This window comes from Dermacentor albipictus, chromosome 8 (assembly GCF_038994185.2).
Source record: "Dermacentor albipictus isolate Rhodes 1998 colony chromosome 8, USDA_Dalb.pri_finalv2, whole genome shotgun sequence".
Classification (NCBI taxonomy): domain Eukaryota; kingdom Metazoa; phylum Arthropoda; class Arachnida; order Ixodida; family Ixodidae; genus Dermacentor; species Dermacentor albipictus.
Genome location: NC_091828.1, coordinates 98,235,431 through 98,256,040, shown reverse-complemented (window position 1 = coordinate 98,256,040; position 20,610 = coordinate 98,235,431). Strand labels below are relative to the sequence as shown.

Sequence of the window (20,610 nt, the reverse complement as noted above, 5' to 3'; positions counted from 1 at the left end):
GTAGTTGCGGCGTGCTTTGCTTGTTGCGAGATTTGTCTTTGTCTTGGCTTCTTGGCTTGTACACATCGAACTTGTGCGTGCCGATGAGTCTCTAGGGAGCAGCGGTGCATTGTAAAAGGACAGCGCGATTCGGTCGGCTCGCAGAATGTAAGATAGGAACGTGCTCCTCGCAGAGGAAGGAGCTGCGGCTAGTTTTCTTGTTCCGAAACCCGTTGCAGACGCTACTTCTATACCCGACAGACGACGGTTCTCGAGCTGGCAGACGACACTGGCTCTTTAGCAGATATACGAGACTTTTTTTAACAGATAGATGACGCTGGTTTTTAATTAACACTATGTTGTGCCAGGAACTCTTGTGGAAAAACTTCGCCACCGCATTTTGTCCACTAACTCCAGTTACGCACACGGCTAATTTGATCAGGCGCTACTTCTGCGACCTTCTGCGCCCTGTATACCTCGGCTGTCCAGGAAACCTGATCCAGTGCTCGGCAGTCTCTTGTCCACGATGCGCGCGAAGATGACCTATTCCTGGGGAAATTGCCTCGTTAAATGAGCTGTCCTCAAATGAGCGTGTCCTTACACAGATACAAGACATACTTCAAGGAACAGGATTACTACGCCCACCTGCAAAGTGCTAATATGTACACCGGAAAGCGGTCACAGCGCCAACAAAGTATACACGTATAACGTATCACGGGCGGCGTATACATATATTGCCCACATGGCCAAAAGGCTGAGAAGAAAAAAATCTCGTTATCTTTGCAACAAGCTCCCTGACACGTACGCTCGCTCGCTCATTGATTATTATCACGCCACGGTGATATAAAAAAGAAAAGGAGGACGGCAACCCACGAAAAAGTTGCAGGCTGCTCGTCGCATGTCGCCGAAAGAGTTACGTAAAACGCTTAATAAGAGAGCGAAATAGACGCTTATTAAGGAGAGCAAAAAAAAATGAGGTCCTCGGCCTCTTTGACAACGCCCGAAGAGCTCCCAATTCCGAAGCATATTTGGACATCGGTCTCTACAGGTTAAACCTCCTTAGCGCAAACAAATACAAGCTACGGTCCATCCCCTACAACGCATGCCAACACCCACATCCCCTGAACTTGGTGCTCTGAATACCTTCAATGCGCCTGCTTACTGCCTAACATGGCGATGTTACAGCACGTTCTCTTTCATGTGTAGTGTGTTCCTTAGGAACCTTCATGCAGTGCTTGCCAGTGCGTCAGTGACTGTGATGAAAAGGTACGTGAACGCTATAGAGCGAACCACTTCCTAAAGATCACCACTGCAAATCGACATATCGCATTGGTGAGGATGAGAGCGAGTAATTACAGTGTGTCCTATATGCGTGAGTTCTCACATAACCTTCTTATAACATTCACTTTGGCCACATTTAGTGTTTCAATTGCAAAGCAGCTCTGTCACACAGGAAGGGTACGAAGCGTGTTGTAGCGCAAATGTCATGCCGGAAAAATGAGATGTTACTCACTAGTGGTGCTCCAGAACTCACCAGGTGGTGCGCTACGAGCTTCGGAAATTCGCAAGCGCAGTATGGAGTCAACGCAGACTTATTTAGGGGACATGGAACTGGGATCAGCGAATGGAAGTAGCTGGGAGAGGCCTTCGTTCTGGTGTCTATTCAAGACACTGTCGAGTTCTGCCCTATAGTCAAATTCACCATCTTGTCAACCTTGATTGGCTAGCAGGGCGGCTACACACTCTCTGGTTGGCTCAAGACACAAACATTGCAGAATTCGACAACCTGTAGGGATTTGATGGGTGTATCCAGAATGGCACACTCCCCCCGTAGTGTAAATTATTATGATGATGATGAGGAGGAGGAGGAGGACGACGATGGGGTGGTGCTGGCGGAGACGATGATGACGGTGATAGTGATGATGATCATGATTACCGTAACAGTAATTAATACGATGGTAACGCGGAAATTGAAGAAATAAGAAATAAGAAAGGGAAGTCGAATGCGGCCCTACTGAAACATTGAACCACTTTGGGCACAATAAATACGAGGTGGTGCGAGGAATTTGGAGAAGTGTAATGGTACCAGCGGTAATGTTGGCAAATCTATTCTATGCTTTAAATCATAAATCTTGTCAGGGTTAACGAGAGGGCGCTGGGCTGACTGGCTTTGGGGACCCACGGTAAATTCCACAAGGGAGGCAGTACAAGGTGGCATGGGTTCAGTTTCTTTTAAATCATTGAAGTGCAGAGCATCATTAGTTGTGAAGACAGAGTAAGGAGTACGGATGAAAAGAAATGGCCGGCTAAAGTGCACCAATATCTGTACCTCAAAAGCGTGGACACTGAATGAAGGAGTAGGTCGCGAAAGCTGGCAACGGGATAACAAAGTAACGGGGCAACTACAGGTTAACTCAAAGTGTAAATGTAAACTGAAAGAAAGAGAAACAGCTAGAGACGGCAAATTGGTTGCAAAGGATGGAAACAAGAAAGTCTATGGACGTTTACAAAGAACCGCAAGAAAGAAATCGGGAGGGAAAATCTGTACGATAACACAAAGGGCACAGTGCCTTGCTGTTTGAGGCTCGATCTGGCTGCCCGAAGACAAAAACATACCGAAGCAAATATGCGCTACAGGATGAGGCATGTGTGTGGTGCAACAAAAGCCCGGAAATTACTCGGCATAAAGCGTAATGGAAGTCTTAACGTATGCACCACCCAGACCCACACGGAACGTCCCCCTTTGAGAAGCGTTGAGTAGAGATACGTAAGAGACGTTTAGAGCATCAGTGAAAAAAAAGCAGGGAAGAGATTGATAGAACCGGAGTCGTTGCAAGCCTAGGTAACGGCACAATATAGAGACAAACGTTTTAATGGCAAAAGTAAATACTTATATCAGATGGTCAAAAATGCTAGACGACAATAAATGTATAGTAAAACCAGGCAGGCTAGGTGGTTATGTGTCGCCGCCCCGTTTCAAAGGGAACGCCGTAAACATCATCATCATCATCGAAGCGTGAGCGAGGAGCATGGCTGCAGTACACGACTCATACATGACGCCCTCCGGCGGTGGCAACGCGGTGTGTCCCTACATTGCTTCAATGCTAATCGCATTGACGTCGACAATCGTCCTGGCATTATTTCTGCCGGAATAACTTTTTTGATGCCAGTTGAAGAAGCACGACATCTACAGGCGCCTCATTAAACCGCTTATGTTTTTTTCCACTTTTATTAGTGGGCTATATATACGCGTAATTTACATCCGAGAAAGGGCGCCCCCTTCACACGAGGAATGTCGAACCGGACAGCGCTAGACCACAACAGGCGTTCGACCAATTCGACCGCAACGCGCCAACTCCAAATCATATTGACCGCAAAAAAGACGGGGACATAGGAAGAAAACACATAAACAGCACAGGCGGTAACTTTCAACTGATTTATTCATAGCAGCCAGTGGGCATATATAGGCAAAAGGAACATGCGCAGATCGCGGCAAACAAGAATGCACATTACCAATACCAACCCAATACCAATACCAATACCAATACCAATACCAACTAGGCCAAACTGAAGTTCTTCTGGCGCCAACTGCAGTCGGCCCAAACGGACCCCTCTCGCCGTCAACACACAGACAGCAGCATCGGCACCGTATACCGGGAAGCGAAGCGCTGCTGCCGATACATCGAGGGCATGCCGGCCGAAGAGCAGCAGCAGCAGCAGACGGGCCCTGCCTGCTTCATTAATGCACGGCCAGGCCGGAACGTAACGCCGACCCGAATTGGCCCCGCGCTTCGATTGCGTCTCAGTTTGCGTCTCGCCCGCCGGGGCCGACGCGTTTTAATGAGCCGTTGGCTGGTGCGGACACAGTGTGTACTACACTGTACGCGCCTGCGTAGTGTATAAGTATACTACGCACGCATGCAACAACGGCGCGCTGTGTTGCTTCACGAACGCCGTCGTGGGAAAGGTATAGCTGAAGCTGGCGGCGGGTCGTCAGCGCGGCGGTGACTAACACGAGCCTGTACCAGCCACGGAGCCACGCGAGGGGAGCTTTATTTATAGTATACGTAACGCGGGGCTGGTTGTGGATTGGAAACAGAATACTAACAATGGCCGGAGAGGGAGCACGAAGACGATCTTCAGGTGGTCTCAGGTTTCGGAGACGTCGGCGGTAGCAGAAGTGCCAGACGACGGATTAGCAGACGATCGCGGCGAGACAGACGACATACAAAATTTGCTAGAGAGAAACTCGGCGGTAGCGTTGCCCGTCAGTAGTACGTGTTGCCGGTTCACAGTGAACAATATCAGACAGCGAGATTTATGGACACTTGGCGCAAAATGGAGACAGAAATGGGGAGGGGATAAGGTGAACATTACCTCAATTTCGTTTTCATTTTGCCCTAAGTGGCCATGAATCTTGTGGTCTGAAATTGATAGTGTTGGTCTGTATACAGGAGTTGTAAGTATATGGCGGAGTTCAACCACCACGGGAATGATAGCTAGCACGCGAATTTGGCTAAATTTCGTACTTCTAGATAAGACGGCCTTATGACTTTTTCAAATTGATCGTTTTGAGCAAAATATTACATAACGAAAGCAACAATCTGCAATAATTGCGCATGTTTGCAGAGAACCATCGCCTCGTTTAGAAAACTGTGAGTGCTTGGAAGTTTAGAAATGTAAATCGTAATAAACAGCGTCGCAAGAACGTGTGAGGCCACAAGCCCGAAGATCAGATGAATCCTGTAATAAGTTAACCATCATTCTCACGGCACATGAACGACGGCAGCAGTGCCAGAGTTCCCTCCGGTAATTCTTGCAGAAGGCTTTGCGCGTATATATATATATATATATATATATATATATATATATATATATATATATATATATATATATATATATATATATATATATATATATATATATATATATATATATATATATATATATATATATATTATGGTGTTATGGTGTATTATGATATATATTATGGCTATGGTGTTAGGCTGCTGAGCACGAGGTCGCGGGATCGAATCCCGGCCGCGGCGGCCGCATTTTCGATGGGGGCGAAATGCGAGAACACCCGTGTACTTAGCTTTAGGTGCACGTTAAAGAACCCCAGGTGGTCGAAATTTCCGGAGTCCTCCACTACGGCGTGCCTCATAATCAGAAAGTGGTTTTGGCACGTAAAACCCCATAATTTAATTTTTAATATATATATATATATATATATATATATATATATATATATATATATATATATATATATATATATATATATATATATATATATATAGGGAAACGCAGCAGACGAGTGCGCGGGGGCAGATGAGCCAAATTTAGGGAGCCAAAGTTTTCCTGACGTGCCAGTCAGAGCTGCGACAGCTTGGCCTGCCGTACGAACTGTTCTGTTCCACTGCCTTTCGAACAACCCGTGCCACATAGACCGACCAAGAACAACGTATGTGATCGCCACTTGAAGACCGTTCTTTCATCGTCGTCGTCGTCGTCGTCCCCCCCCCCCCCTTCTTTTTTTGTGCTGTTAGATTATTTCTTCTTATACGTCTTGCGTGCCAAAACCGCGATGTACAGTGCATTCCACTGTTAAAGGGAACACTGAAATGTGCGGCCCTCGCTTGGCTGGCATCCTCTAGCTGCAAGTGGCTGCGGAAGCAATCTTAGTGCACTGTACAGGCGTGTCGGGAGCTAGAGGTGAGAGCTAACAACTACAAGTTATCTGCTCCAAATGTAAGTGATTGTACTCTTGCTAGAGAGGAAACTCTGGACATGCTGTGCACTCAAGTGTTCCCTTTAACAGTGGACCCCTCTGTACGTGATTACGAGGCGTGTCGCCGTGGGGCAACTCCGGCTTAATTTGCCTACATGTGGTTCCTTAGCGTCAGCCCAAGGTATACACGATGTACGAGCGTTTGCGCACACCGCCCACATCGGAATGTGGCCAAGAACCGCGCCCGGGTACGAACCCGCGACCTCATGCTCGCAGCACAGCGCCATAGCCATTGAGCGCCATAGCCATAGCCAGCACCATAGCCATAGCCATTGGCGGATACCGTTGCTCTGTCTTCTCTCTGCTGTTTTCCTCATTCTGTTAAATTCAAATGCGAAAACATTTGTGGTCGCCGCGTCTGAATGATGAAGCGTACGATTTCTTGTCTTTCCTTACGGGTTTCATTTACTCGGCTTTTTCTTTTTTTTATTTGTACTGTATACACCGATCGTGCGCTTTGGCTGCTCCGGCCGATTATTGGCCAATCCTCTTTAGTGGACATGCGCTGCTGTATTTAGTGTCATCGTCATCATCGTTATCGTATTCATGACGACATATGTCTATCTGTCGCAGCGCCATTGACCTTAAAAGGTCACTAGGAAAGAGACCGCTAAGAAAAACCCAAGGTTTCAAAAACAACAGAAGATCGTTCGTACTTCCTGGCCATATGAAACACCTGGAGGGTCTTTTCGATGAATCGCTTGTGAAAGGTGCAGATAAGACCTCGAGATAGCCGCACTTGTCTCCTTTTTTTTTTGTTAGCTCGCTTAATTTGTTGCCTCCACAAACAACCGCCGGCGCGTCTTGCACAGCCGCACAAAGATGAACGTGGCGACGAGTTGGGCTCGACACGAGATTCGTGCCTGGAATTCCTCGGCAAGACTCGCTTTCTAAATCCTTCCGCGCCGCCTCCTCGTCGGGGTACGCTGTCACGTTTCAAGATGGCGGCGCCCCGCGGTTCGTTCGTCCTTGGCCGTGGTCGGCGCTCGCTTCTCCGGAGCAGACGAAAATACGTCGGCCGGCCGCTAACTCTTCCGCTTTATTTTCTTTTATTTTCATTTTCGTCTTTCCTTGGCTAGCCTGACAGTGCTTTTATTTACGCACTTTCGCCTCGTTGTTTCCCTCTTCAAGTCCTCCTTTATTTTGAAGTTTTATGTTTGTTTGTTTTTCTTTTCTTTTTTTTCCGACAGCAGACGAGCTTACCTTCTGCTACCTTCTGCTGTGCATCATGGCGTCGCCGTTGTCTGCTATCCCCGGTAGCAGACGACAACCGCAGAAAAAGAAAGAAGTAATGCTCCGGGAAGGAGATAAAAAAAAAAGAAAGCCGGAGAAATCCACGAAACATGCAATAAACTAAAGGATATACGCCGGCCAGAACAGGACGCGGATGTCTAATTACGCGTCCGTGGCGCCTGTCCGAAATAATGGACTTTTTGCGCCCGGGAAGCATCTTCTTTCCACCCCGTCGCGCGCTCGATCCTCCCCTGCTGCCTCGCTTCGGATTCGCTTTTCGAAAGCATGCGCTGGTCGCCAGGTTTGTTTTAGGCATTTGCTTGCCGCTTTGTTTGGGCTTGTTTACAGAACACACTCACCTATGGCTTCGTACAACCGCTCGAGATGCCCTCTTCTCTCATCTCACACTTGGGTCGTCTGCTAGTAGGTATACGATACACGCGTCGCGCGCGCGTGATCTTAACGGCCACGGAAACCGGCCTGTAGAGGGCGGAATTTTTTCTTCTTTTTTAAACACATTTCTTGATTCTTCAGCATCGCCTACATCGTTTATTTCTTAACTTTTATCACATGCGGGTCAACGCCACGCCGCAGCAGATCGCCATCTCAGAGGGTACCTTGTATTTGAGCTGTAAGGGGGCGCTTAAAATGTGCCGCTGGATCAGCTCGGCTAGAGACGTTGACACCAATGCTGCCTGCCGCTTTATAAAGAAATCGAATTGGCGCCTCATGATGGAGAGGTAACAAGGACGATTCAGCTTGCCGGAATCTCAGTTAGTTGTACAACACGTACAAATGTCCGATACTTCTCTAACCTTTTTTTTTTCTTCTTTATTCTTACATTTTTTTCCGGAGGTGTGCCTGAAGCTTTGCTTCTTGTACTACTTGGCCGTAGCACGCAAGAAAAGAGATGCCGTTGATCTCAAGGAATGCTACTTGGGGGCGCCAGAGCGTCAGGAGCAGACGAAAACGCTTGCAGAGACCCGTTGAGCCGTTAATTGTTCGTCTGCATGCGCGCTCGAAATATTTACGTCTGCTACTAGCGGGCGCCATGCCTGATTCATTCGGCCGGGCGTATTAAAATATGGATCGCTCGACCCTGAACAAGCTTCCGGTTTTCATAGTCTCACTCGATCATAGTCGAGTGGCAGGCGCCCACTGATTAACTCGCTCTTTCTTTTACGATTTTCTTTACCTGCTCGCATTTACCGTTGGTTGGCCCGTAACGCCGCACGCGGTGTTCTTTTTTTTTTCAGTTTGTGGTTTTATCGCTTCGTCGTGAGTGTGTTCGTCTGCAGACCACGAGTTGACTCCTGCGGCCCCTTCCGCGCTACAGCACGGTGTAGTTCTGCGTCGGCTACGTTTATGTTTTATCTGCGAGCTTGTCCCTGCCTGTCAGACGACACTTCTGCAGCCTTCTGAGGCTCTTACTATGCGTACGTCTGCTATCTGCGATCCCGTTTGCCGTCTGCCGTTTCGACCAAAAAGTGTTCGCCTGAGCACTCGCTCTTGCGTCGTGTAGTTCTAGATTCTGTATCACGAAGCTTGTTTCTTCTGCAAATTACAACAGAGCTCACCTGTGATGACATTTTTTTTTTTTTGAATCGGGTAGTACACGTTGCCATTTTATCGACAAGACTTGTAGAACACTTGCATTTGCAGAAACAGAAGCCGGAAATGTTTCCAACGCTTAAAACGTTCTTCCGCGATTGGTTGGATGCACTCCCGGCTGTTCCAAACGCTTCCGACAGGTGTCTACTGTGTCGTTCTGTTTCTTCTTTCTATTTTCTGTTCTGCTTTTATATGCTCGAAGGTTCCAGAAACAGCAGCCGCGAGCGCTGTGTTACGAATCCCGTTATATACACTCGATCCGTTTTCTTCGCGAGCACATTATACTGCCATTACGGCAAGCGCCCTCCCCCCCCCCCCCCCCCTTTGTTATTTATAATGACGGAAAGCCCCTTCGTGGAGTGCTGTCGGGGGGCGGAGGTAAATGTGTGTGTGGGGGGGGGGGGGGAGGGGGGTTCGTAAATTTGCGAGATAGATTACCGCGCAGGACGGTCGCTCCTGTCACGAAGAAGAAGAAGCATGGCAGCAATAAAGAAACAAAAACGGAAGCATTTGCTCGCGCGGATTGGATTATTCTCGGGCCTCTTCAATACTCATCGGTCACTTAAGGTGTCATAAAGACGAAGTTACGCAGTCAGAATTCATTTCTTTCGCTTAATTCAAGGGACGGACCGTCCCGCAAAGGGAGACTTCCAGACGCCGAGTGGTATAGGAAGCGCGCCGCATCCTGCGCTACACGTGCAACCAATTTAACCGCGCTAACGAAGGTTTACGTTGCCTATAATCCCGGTAAACTGCTGCTTAATTGATGGAGAAAAGCCTGCCTCACACCCGTTGACACTGGTCCGCTCTGTCTTTCCTGCTTCCTCCTTGTCCTGGAAAGCGCAGATGAATTAGCCTGCAATGAACTTCGCTTAACATTCTCTAAGAAAAAAACGAAATATGCCTGCGAGTTTAGCAATCGAGTCGACTATAAGAGCAGCAGCGGAGAGCGCGGTAGAATTTCAGCCGACTTCTCAAGTAAAAATTGCGATATCTGCGACTGCAGTGTTGTGTATTTTCTTGTCGTTCCCTCACACACAACTTAATGTAGTTACCTCATCGCCACCTAATATTACAGAAAGTCGGTAGATATTTGTCTACTGAGCTCATAATTTTAGTAGAGGAAATTTCTATTTAATACCGTTGTGACAACTCATATGCCTGCAGTCGTGGCCTTACATTTTTCGTTTGTGGTCGTCCGTACAATGTTTACGGGCTGTGTGTATGAAAAATTGGGAGAGAAACATCAGAAATACAGAGTAATCTGCAAGTCTTCTACAAAACGTCTAGAGACTGCTCAGTTCGTACTGTTGCTCATTCATTAGATGAATTCAGAGTATGTTAGTAAGACGACCATTTCTCCGCTGTAGTCAGCTATTTACCCTTACGCCAAGTTAGCACTGCGCCAGGAGAACTATTTCAGAAGGTAAAGAATAACTAATGACTGGGGCGAAACGAGGACGGTTTACGTCCTATAATGCTCATAACTATTTGTGCTGAGCTGAGTGTGCAGTCATATTTCGCTTTGAAGCCAGTGGTCAAGTCTCCAAAATCGGTGCACGCTATAATGCTTCTCGTGGTCCTGTTACAGTTGCACTTAACAATACCGGCTCCTTCTATATAGCGTAGTCTTGCGCTACTATCGAGGTTATAGCGATAACAGCCTATTACGACTTCGTTTCTAATGACGACGGACTCTCTCACGGTGGCTTAACGAGCAAAAGTGGCAGCTGTAGTCTGAGCTAGGCCAGCTCGCAAAGCAAGCCCGAATAGCAAACATGGCGGCCCATGTTCACCCGTGGGAACATGGAGTAACCAAACGGGAAGCAGACGATAGTTGAACTGAAGACGTTAGCAGACGAGTGAAACAAAAGGACAACAGGGCAGAAGCAGACGACTAAGAATCGCTGGCTGAAGACGGTGGGCTGTTGAGCAGAAGATCTGGTAGCAGCGTCCGCAGATAATCTGTTTGGGGAAGCGTAGCAGATGGCTCTAAAACCCGCAGGACAGGCCGGGGAAAACAATCATCTGGCGCTCGATCTCAACGCAGCGAAATTTTAAACACCGAGTTGGTAGCTCAGCAGGCAGCATGCACAATTAAGTCTCAAAACTTCTCACGCCTTAAAAAGCGCCAGATTACGGGGCAGCACGAGTAGGCGGTCACGCGAGTGCATATGCGCGTTCCCCGTTTTTCTCCTGAGAACGCTAAACAAAGGTTACGGAATGAGCGGCCACCGTACGACGCAGCCACGAACGTTTTCGCGTCCAGTGAAACAGACGACGTTGCTGTGCACACAACATGGCGGCGGCGCATCGCGTAGCAGACGACGACTACCACAGAGGAAGAGGGTTCCACGCAGACGACTCTGCGGCGCGTGTAAGTACACGCATGCTCACGCGCCGTGAGAGAATGCCGCGCGGTGGCGGCAAAAAGCAGACGATCTTCACACCGGCGCCTGAGGTGTGACCGCGCGAAGCAGACGGCGACGACGAACTAGCAGGAAACGCACGCCAGAGGGGTCTCAGCAGCGCGGACGAGAGAGCGTCTCGGTGAAAATGATAAGAGCGCGAGGAAAAGGACGCACGAAATAATAATCGCCGTACAACAGGCAGAAAGAGGGGGGGAGGGCTTCCGCGTGTACGCGCCAAGGTTGTGGCGAGAAACGGCGGAGCTAATCGGTCGACCTGTCAAGAGCGGGCAGCCATGGGCGCCCTTTTGGCGGAACCGCAGGTCGCGGCTTCTTCCGTTGACGCTTCGTCTGCTTGTGTTGCTTGCGATTCGTCTGCTCCTTGGACCAGGCGTCGTCTGCTTCTGTTTCTTCCTTTTCTTCTTCCGTGCTGCCGACTGTCATGCGCTTTGAAAGACTCGTTTAGCGCGCCTGGGCCGGGCGGATGGCGTCTCGCGATGTTTCGCGCGCTCTGACGCTCACCAGATTACGTGGGCCACCGTGTGTTAAGCATGTGCCGCGCTGAGGTTCGTCTGTGGCCTTGCCTTAGTTCCGTGACCGATGTAGGCGAGTTAGGCGAATCAAAGAACCCGTGCCGCGCACACGCAAATTGGCACTGCTACTACAGGTAACGCGGCATCGGATGCAGGAGATCGTGAGCTACTACAACTACTAGGAACATGTGTGGTGGTAAGCAGTAAGGCAGTAATGTAAATTAGGAAGAGTAAAAGGCCCGAGAACGGTCCATTGCGGGTTTGCCGGAGGCGACAACTGAGTTAGGAGAATCACAGCAGTTTGCCGTGACGTACTGATTTTGATATAGTAAAAGAAAAAAAAAAACACTTAGTCCACTGAAGTATACGTTAGCGTATATATTAGGGGTTTTCAATTTTAGGAGAAGGAGGAGAGAGAGGGTGACAAATGCTTTCTGAAAGTCAAGGAAGTTGCAATCTACGAAAGAGTCACGGTCAAGGACGTTAAAGAGGTCGTTCAGTAAAAAGAATAAGCTGGGTTTCACAAGAGTAATGCCGCCTGAAGCCGTGCAGGCATGTACCAAAGAAGTTCTTACTTTCAAGCTAGGTTACCAGATTGGAGTAGATTACATGCTCTAACAGCTTGCACGGAATGCTGCTTAATGCGATGGGTCGATAGTTTTGAGTGCTGGATAAGTCACCTTGCTTGGGACATGACCCCGCCCTCCCCACCTTCCAGTCGTCAGGGGGCTCAGGGCATTGCAAATACTCAGTAAATATGTGGGACAAGATAATTGATGAATATGTCCCAGCGTGCTTCAGAAACACAGCGGTAACTTATTTTGTCGGTACCAGGTGAAGATGACTTGACTTCCTGTATTAATTTGGCTGTACCAAGTCAGTCGACCAAGATTGAATCCATCAGAGGAAAAAAGAAATCACTGTAAGCTTGGGGGAGCAATGCATAATACATCGTTCGAAAATAAGGCAATAAAAAGAAAAAGAATTGCTTTTGAAGAACACTACGGCGCTGACTGCTTGGTATGATATCACCTTGCTCATCGCATAGCTGAATTTCCTGCTTTTTTAATCCGCAATGTAACCTTCCCTCTCAAATGCAAGAAATTCTATGTAAATCGGTCCAGCCATTCTCTCGTAAAGGCACTTCTGCGTTTTACATGTGCTTGAATAGGAAAATCGGTGTTGGTCCCGAGCTAAAGGGTTCCTCTTAAATTTCGTGTTATGCTGTAACGGTCCTGAAATACCGGGAAGGAAACCGCAAAGTTGCGTATTATGTTTCAAGGAACTGAAGAGTCACGAGCAGATCTGGTGATGGTTGCTGACTCAGTACCCTAAGATGAGGCTATATACATAGTTTGGGCGTTCCTCCCCAAATACATTGCTACGCATAAATCGTGTCTCAAGGCAAGCATTACAACGAATTTTATTAGGTCTGTTGCAAATCTAGTGACTTCAGGATACGAATCTTGGAATTCGCACTCTTTCTGAAAACGAAACTATGGAATTTACAACTCCGTAACTCAGCAATGAAAAAACGATATCACAATTCTGTAACCTGCACCTAATAATATACGTAGGGTGAAAGAAATTGATTGTTCCTAAATCTACCATTAGATCGTGAGAAAGGTTTTCGCAGAACATTTGTAAACACTGTAATAATTTCACTAAAGCTACAAATCCATACATCAGATTTCTCCGCTTCAGACGCTCTAGCGGGTGCTGTTTACATGAACCTTATATCTGCTTTTGATTCACAATCACGGATGTGTAACATTCGTGCTTCTATTTGACTGGTTTTTCTTAAACTCGTCGATTTGCTGTTTTTCTTTTAAACCTGCCGACAAACGGCTGCCTCATCAAAGCGTTTCTGCGTTTTGCATGTATTCGAATAGGCGGCGTCGGAGTTGGTCGGGCCAGAGCTCACGCTTCCTCTTATCAGTAAATGCACAGCCTTATAGTTAACCTCTTCTGCCGCAGAAGCGGGCGGTGCGTTCTGCAACTTCACAGCGCTAACCTGCAAAACAGCGTGCGAATCTCCCGAGCAAATTACTCGCTACAAGCGATTTGAATCAGCAATGCGAAAGCTGGTTCTGTAGCTCCGCATCAGGACAAACGACTCATTAAGCGACTTCCGCATTCTTAAGCCCTCAAAGATCTACGTTTTGTACACAGCGTCGCTTCAAAAACAATAAGTCGACGTTAAGGCACCAGTGAGTGAACGGGCAATAAAAGTCGGAAGCAACATTTATTACGTTGAGAAGTGAGACTTGCTCAGGTGCCGCAAATCTTTCCGAGCCCGTATTTTCAAAGAAGCAAGCCTAATTACGTGACAAACCGACACCATTAGAAGACGAGAACTCGATATAACGGCGTAGCTTTCATGCCAAAAGAAACAGTGGTCGAGCAATGAATGTCACTGGAGCCAAAGGACCTATAGCCATGGAGGAAGGGTGGGCAGGGAGCACAGGAAGAACGTGTCCCCCTCCCCAGGAATTTCTGTGCATCAGAACACCTCGCATAAAATGAGGCTCGAAAACACACGCCTTCTCAGGCTCTCCCCCCTCCCTCCTAAGACAAGTGCGTGCACCCCCCTCACCCGCACACACGCCGATAAACACATACATACACACACAAAAAAAAATTCCTGACTACGCCACTGGCTGGAGCCAACGTTTCGAAAAGTGGATCCTCGTCTTCGTCAGGGCTTCACACCGTACAGTGCAGCTGCAGGAGGCAAATCGATGTTTTGCGACATTCATGGGCAAACCAATGGTCGCAAAAAAGAAGAAGAAGAAGGTGAGTCACCAACGCTTGCGAGAATACTCTGAAAAACTGTGGCGAAACTCGTGTAACAAAACTGCAATAGTGCCGCGGCTTTGGTAGGGCATCGCCCAAGTGCACAGAAGAAAGCGCAATGGTGGAAGAAGCGCGTGGCATTTGATATATGTGCGAGCACACACACACACACGGCGTCAACGTAAGGACACGAAAAAAAAAAAGAAGAGACGCGCGAGCTGCAATCAGGGTCAGAGAAGAAATGTGGAACCATTATTCATGCTTTCATCTTCCGCTTTGTTTTTATTCCTTGAGCTACTTTCGCTGCAAAATGGGCCCAAATGCATCCGACCAACCCGTTCCACGCGGGGTTTTCGCTCACGCGGTTCGGCTACACGCTCATCTCGAGCCAATTTCGGCCGGCTTACTTGAAACACAGTCGCGCCAGACGGCAGCTATAGCAGACGACAAGACCAAAACGAGTCAACGTCGTTGGAATCTCGCGGCGCCGTCTGCAATTCGTTCGTCTGCTACTGGTGTACGCACCTCGTATAGCAGACGATTAGCCGAGAGACCATGTTATTACGAAGGCGGAGTTAATTACTTCTCCTTTCTGTAACAGAACAGACCGGGGTACAGTGGGCACTAAAAAACTCTGCGCCCGGTTCTGCCGCAGTAGCCCTTGGTATATATACTCCCATCAGCGTAACGCGTTTTTTTTCTCTCTTTTACTTGTAGACCTAATACTAGCCTAGGCGAAAATTAATCAGATCGCTGACGTCGCTAAGGCGACAGATTCAATAAATTCTACGTCTCGAATATGCGATTAATTTAACGATGTTATGTGCAGCCAGACAGATGAAGCGAAGCTGCTGTACCTGGTATAGTTTCCATCACGGTACAAGCAAAAAAAAAGAAAAAGAGAAGGATGTACATTTATAAGGCTTCCTGCAGCCGCTTCCAGGTTGTGGGTCAGGACGCCAAAAGTAAAGACCACTAAGCGCGGACATTTTTCACTAGTCGGCACTTATAAATGCAGCAGACACGTCCTACCCCTTCGGGTTATGTTCGGTCACAAACCGTAAATCAACAGAAGACTAGAGGCGTTCAATAAATATACCTCACGCGCTATATACGCTAATGCAGATCTGGGTTACAATTCGCGCAGAAGAGATTGAACAAACGCCGGAAGTAATTCTACTGTCCGCGTCCAATTTACTGTACCTGATAACGAACCGCGTAACAGCCTTTATTCCTGTTCGTTTTCTGGCATGTGCTAAGCCTAACCACACGCGACCTTTCCTGCAGTGCTATTCGATCATTCGATGCGCATGCCATCGGGATGAAGCACGTACAATTTATCATCGTTCGTACAGTTCTTATCGAAAGATTCGAAGCCACTAGGCGCGCGGTGAACCTATCATCGTCCAGTGTATGCACCGTACTAAGCAGCTATATGGAACTGCAATGGCTCCAAAGCCTCAAAGGTGGGAGTGAACTGCTTCTCGCTCTTTTGAACTTCGTAGCACAAGGCATGCTACGAAATTCCTCGCATACTTACTATAGAAAAAATGAATTTAAGGAGTCTCTAGGTTCGCTATATATTTGCTGGACAGTGCTTTGTATTCTTACATGCTTGTCATTTTGATTATGCAGAATCTATAGACTTGACATGGACGTCAAAACTGCTCGACAAGTACAGTTGCCCATTCTGGTTCACTATATGTAGCGCACAGGTTTTCCGAACGCGTTCGTGCCAAGTCTGCAGACATCGCTCGACTAAGAGCGCGAGACCAAAGACTCTCGTGCTGTCTACAGTCACCCTGCACATATAGTGCAAAGTGAAAGCCGATAACTTCGACCCGCGTGACTGATTTCACAGAATGACGTAAAAAGGGGGATCCGCCAGCTCGTCGAACGCAAAATTTACGTATGACGGTAACTATTAGAGCTACAGCGATATATGTAGGGAAAAAGTTTAAACGTGCAAATTCCATTTACATCGATAGCCGTTGGGTAGGCTCGCTTACCCTGCGTCGTTTTGACGTCTGCCTCGGCACCCATGAAGTCCTCGAAAAGCCTCTGCATGAAAATTGCAAACCAAAAAAATGGCTGTGGCTTAGCTAAGGTTAAGCCCAGGATGCGAAGCATACTAGCCTTTATTTTAGTTGTTGAACCACTGTTTAGCCTGGTGAACTGCTGTTGCTTGGCTATATTTGGTTCGGCTAGACGAAGAAACAACTCATGCGTTACTCTGCTTCGCCTTCAAGAGTGGAACGCGATAGCGTTCCTGTCGACCCGCCAAGGGGTGTAAGACAATGGGCTACGGCGCAGCGACTACGCGCCCCGCATTGGACGCGGTGAGCGTCGAGCAAAGCAGCGTTCGGCGCGGCAACGAAATGTGCGCCTGAGCAAGCGACGCACGCCTACACCGCATTCACTAGAGGCGCTTTTGTACCGCTTTGAAGCATCATACTCGTGGCTCAGTGGTAGCGTATCCGTCTCACACTCCGGAGACCCTGGTTCGATTCCCACCCAGCCCATCTTGCAAGAGTTGAGCCAAAGCCACCTAGAAACAAGCGCAGCTGCTTATATACCGCCGCGACGCCGCGAGCGACGGCGCGAGTTGGAGCCGTTTTTCCTCTGTCGTGACGTCAGGGTGTCACGTGCTATGGCGTGGGGTCAAAGGTCATTGAAGGCGACACCGCCGCGCCTGAGGAGCTGGGTTGAGCTCTCGTAATATGCTTCGCATAAAAAATATTCTCATCGCGCCGCGAGGATACCAACTTATGACAAACAGATTGGCTGCACGCGATTCTATCTGTAAGGCACTCTGCCGGTCGTACCAACGTTATACTAGCTAGTCTAGTAACGTTGGGCCATACAGCAGTGGAGGCTATAGCTATCTTAAAGGAGCGGGAGCATGCACGCCAGCAGATTGGCTAGCGCCAGCTCAATATCTGTGTACCGGATAGAGCTACAGCGTCTGCACATTTTTTCGTGTTATATCACACCGCCGCCCCATGCATTTGCGGAGGCGGTCCTAAATTAAGTTTCTTTTTTCTTTCCTCTAAACGTAATGACAATGATTGAGCGTATCTACTTCGTCTTCATTAGTCTTCTTCTTCTTCTTCTAGCGCTCGGCTTCTTCTCATCTTTACTGGATGGCGTTGACGTCGTCTTGTTTTCTTCAAGCGTAGCGCGAGGCCTGTTAATGGGGTAACCCAACTATAAATTGGAGAAGGGCCGAGCACGAATCCAGCAGCAAGAAGGTAAACGGTTGTTTCACTATAGACCGGCGGCCAAGTCCCGAGGTGGAAAAAAAAAGCGGAGGTTTTTTTCTTTCCACTTCTCCACCAGGGGGCGCTTGTGAATTGTGCGGCCATCTTTGAACGTTGTAGCGCGTAGCATCGCGTTATTGTGTCAATTTTTCTCAATTTATTTTCTTCTTTCTCCTCTTATTCCCTTTATTCCTTTCCCCAGGATAGGGTAGCCAGCCGGTACTTACCCTGACCCTTACCCTGGTTAGCCGGACTGGCTAATCTCCCTGTCTTTCCTCCCCTTTTGCCTCTCTCTCTCTCTCTCTCTCTCTCTCTCTCTCTCTCTCTCTCTGTTCATGTGCGCATAGGACTATGTGCTGTGCATTTTTGGCTCCATGACGCTGTTTCTGTTCCTCATCTAAGTGCATATATATTGTTCCTTTGTTTATTCATTTGCGGAGACAATAGAAGAAAAGAACAACGATGAAACGTGCTCTACAAGTCATGTGCTAGAAATATGGCGTGAACGCCAATGGAGAAAGCTCTAATTATCGGACACTCAACGTGGCATTCCTGCGCGTTATCAGGCCACGGCGCAACATATGAGTGGCTATCGTACAGGCCGCACGGTTCAACCTAAAATGACAACTTTTGGTCCGAGAAAAAAAAAAGGGGGGGGGGGGGTGCAACTGTTTTCTGAACGTACTGTTTCTTGACAACAGAGAACGGAAAGCAGGCGAAGGTTCGATGCAGGGCTTTGCCACTAAATGTATACAGCAGAAAATGTAAGGGTATTCGAGGGTATGGCGGACAAACGACATTTCATAAACAGCCAAAAGAAGGCGCTAAAGGAGAATAAAACTTTGAGGCTTTCCGCACACTCTCAATTGCTTCTGGACAAGCTCAGGGAAACGGGAAACCAATTTCCTTCCTTGGTGGCAGGAACTCCTCATTGATGCTATCTGTTAGAGATCTAGGGACACACAGAGATGGTGTTTGCAGCTCCGCGTTCTGGGTGCAGACCGGTGCGGCGCACCATATCCCAGTTCGTGAAACTTCTCACAGCGCCGATTTAGGCGTCTTCGTTACTGTGCAGACCATGGCACAACAGCTAAATTAATTGCAGCTTTCACGCCCATAATCGCTTTCTGAAACGCTGGCTGCCGGTTTTCGTCTGCTACCGTCTTGCATGTCGTCTGCTAGCGACTACCTTGAACGGAGAACTTCAGTAGTGCCATCTGGTCGTTAATTCTCCTAAGTAAGAAACTGGCCTTCGGGTCACTGTGCAGTTCCTTGACGTAGTACCCGCACGGTAAAACAATGACGCCACGTACGGCGTAAAGCGAAACTCGCAAGAGTGCAGACGACGCGCTCGGCGAAAGTGACAAGATGCCAGCAGACGACACTGGGCGTCTGCCACCGATACAGCCAACTATCGAGAGTTTGAGAGCCCGCGCAGAATGGCGCGAAAGCGGCGATAAAGTTTTCACGTCCGCGTCCCTAACGAAACGCAAGGTCAGTAGACGGGGAGATTGCGGAAGTTTTACGAACCAGTCGCACTGCATTTCCCGGGCGCCACCGCGCGAAAAATTAAAACGCCTCCCTGCCATCACGTCTGTAGCGAAAGCGGGCGCACGAACGAAATTAAGGGACACGGATAAGGGGGCTTCCGAAATGGCGTGGCGGTCAGTCTCCCATGCCGGTGCACTGCCGCAGTGTTCCTTTCCGGGAACGATTAACGCTACATTGTGCTCGGCCGTCTCACGTCGCAAACAGTGAAACCGGAGGCACTGTGCTTCGCACGCGGGCGTTTTACGCGCGCGCGGTAGCAGGCGCCATCTGCCGGCGGAGATAGCGGCTCTCCCATCGAAAATCGCGTGCACCGTCGGAAGAGGATGTACAGTTATGTGGGAAGACACGGGGAGGAGACCAAGATACCGCTCTGACGCGGTCGCGGTTTAACGGCGACCGTACAAGCGGCGCATTTGGCGTGGCTCGCTGTTTACTGCGTTATAAAACGGCCGTCGAACGTGCTTCGTTTGCATGACCTTGGAAGGTGTGGCTCGACGAAAGGCCCCGAATAGTATACACTTCGAGGAGGATCACGCCGGTCCGCTCTGGAGTGTCGACGTCCTGAATAGGAAGAGTTAGCAAATATGAGTGTATACAATGTCTTTACGGTTGAAGGCGTGAACAATTCAGTACCGCAGATAATTAACGCAGATGATACATACCTCTCGGTCATGGGCTCCGACGTTCTAACAAGCTATAGATGACAAGCTCACGTTAAAACCACTTCTGACGCACAGAACGCACACCGGTGAGCAAACACTGATAACGCGTGCAATTGGTACGACAAGCGAATAAAGACAATAGTGCAACGGAGTGAGCTTCTTTCCTCGTGTCCGGTTTGCGAAAGTCATCACTGAGAACACCGCATGCGGTGATCGGAAATCCGTCCAAGGTGGGCCAGTAAAGCTATGCCCGGATTCGGTATTCACAAACGGTCCTCGACGATGGATGATCTGTCTCGACTGCGGCGAACGCATATTAGCTTATTACTGCTTATTATCCGTATACTGTGGCTTATCCGATCCTTACGCCTTTTCTTGAGTGTAAGCTTGTGAGTTACAGACCGATTTAGGCCATCTTTTACATTTACGGGTGTAGATTATTTTACGGTGTGGAGTGCATTAAGCTAGATCAGGGTAGGTTAACTATAGGTTATGTTATGCCGGGCTACTCTAGGTTACGTTCGGGTACTTATAAACCGCCATGCGACATTCATTCGGTTCTTGTTCACAAAAGAAAACTCGAACACACACACCCCGACGATGACTTCATAGCTATGGCGACGAAAAAACTTGGCTAACTTTCAGTCTCCTTCGCTGGCGGTAACGGCGTGAACAATCGGCTAATTTTCTTCCTGTCAATTTTAAGGTGTAATACAACATGTTAACTACTCGGTTTGGGACTTACGAGCGACCCAACCGTTTCAGTCGCTGATTTCGCGTTACCTGCTT

General features: G+C 48.3%; 1 protein-coding gene and 1 long non-coding RNA gene across 3 annotated transcripts in view; one reads left to right on the top strand and one right to left on the bottom strand.

Moving 5' to 3' along the window:
- LOC135912882 (uncharacterized) overlaps positions 1-1,774 on the bottom strand; it is a 149,528-nt gene extending 147,754 nt beyond the window's left edge. The window contains exon 1 of one of the 2 annotated variants that reach the window (XR_011508025.1): positions 1,493-1,774. This is a non-coding gene — a long non-coding RNA (uncharacterized lncRNA). The remainder of the gene's footprint in view (positions 1-1,492) is intronic. The other variant, XR_010567812.1, reaches the window with a different exon arrangement.
- Positions 1-20,610, top strand: part of LOC135912881 (uncharacterized) — a 180,272-nt gene that overhangs the window by 45,847 nt on the left and 113,815 nt on the right. The gene's annotated exons all lie outside the window — the stretch shown is intronic.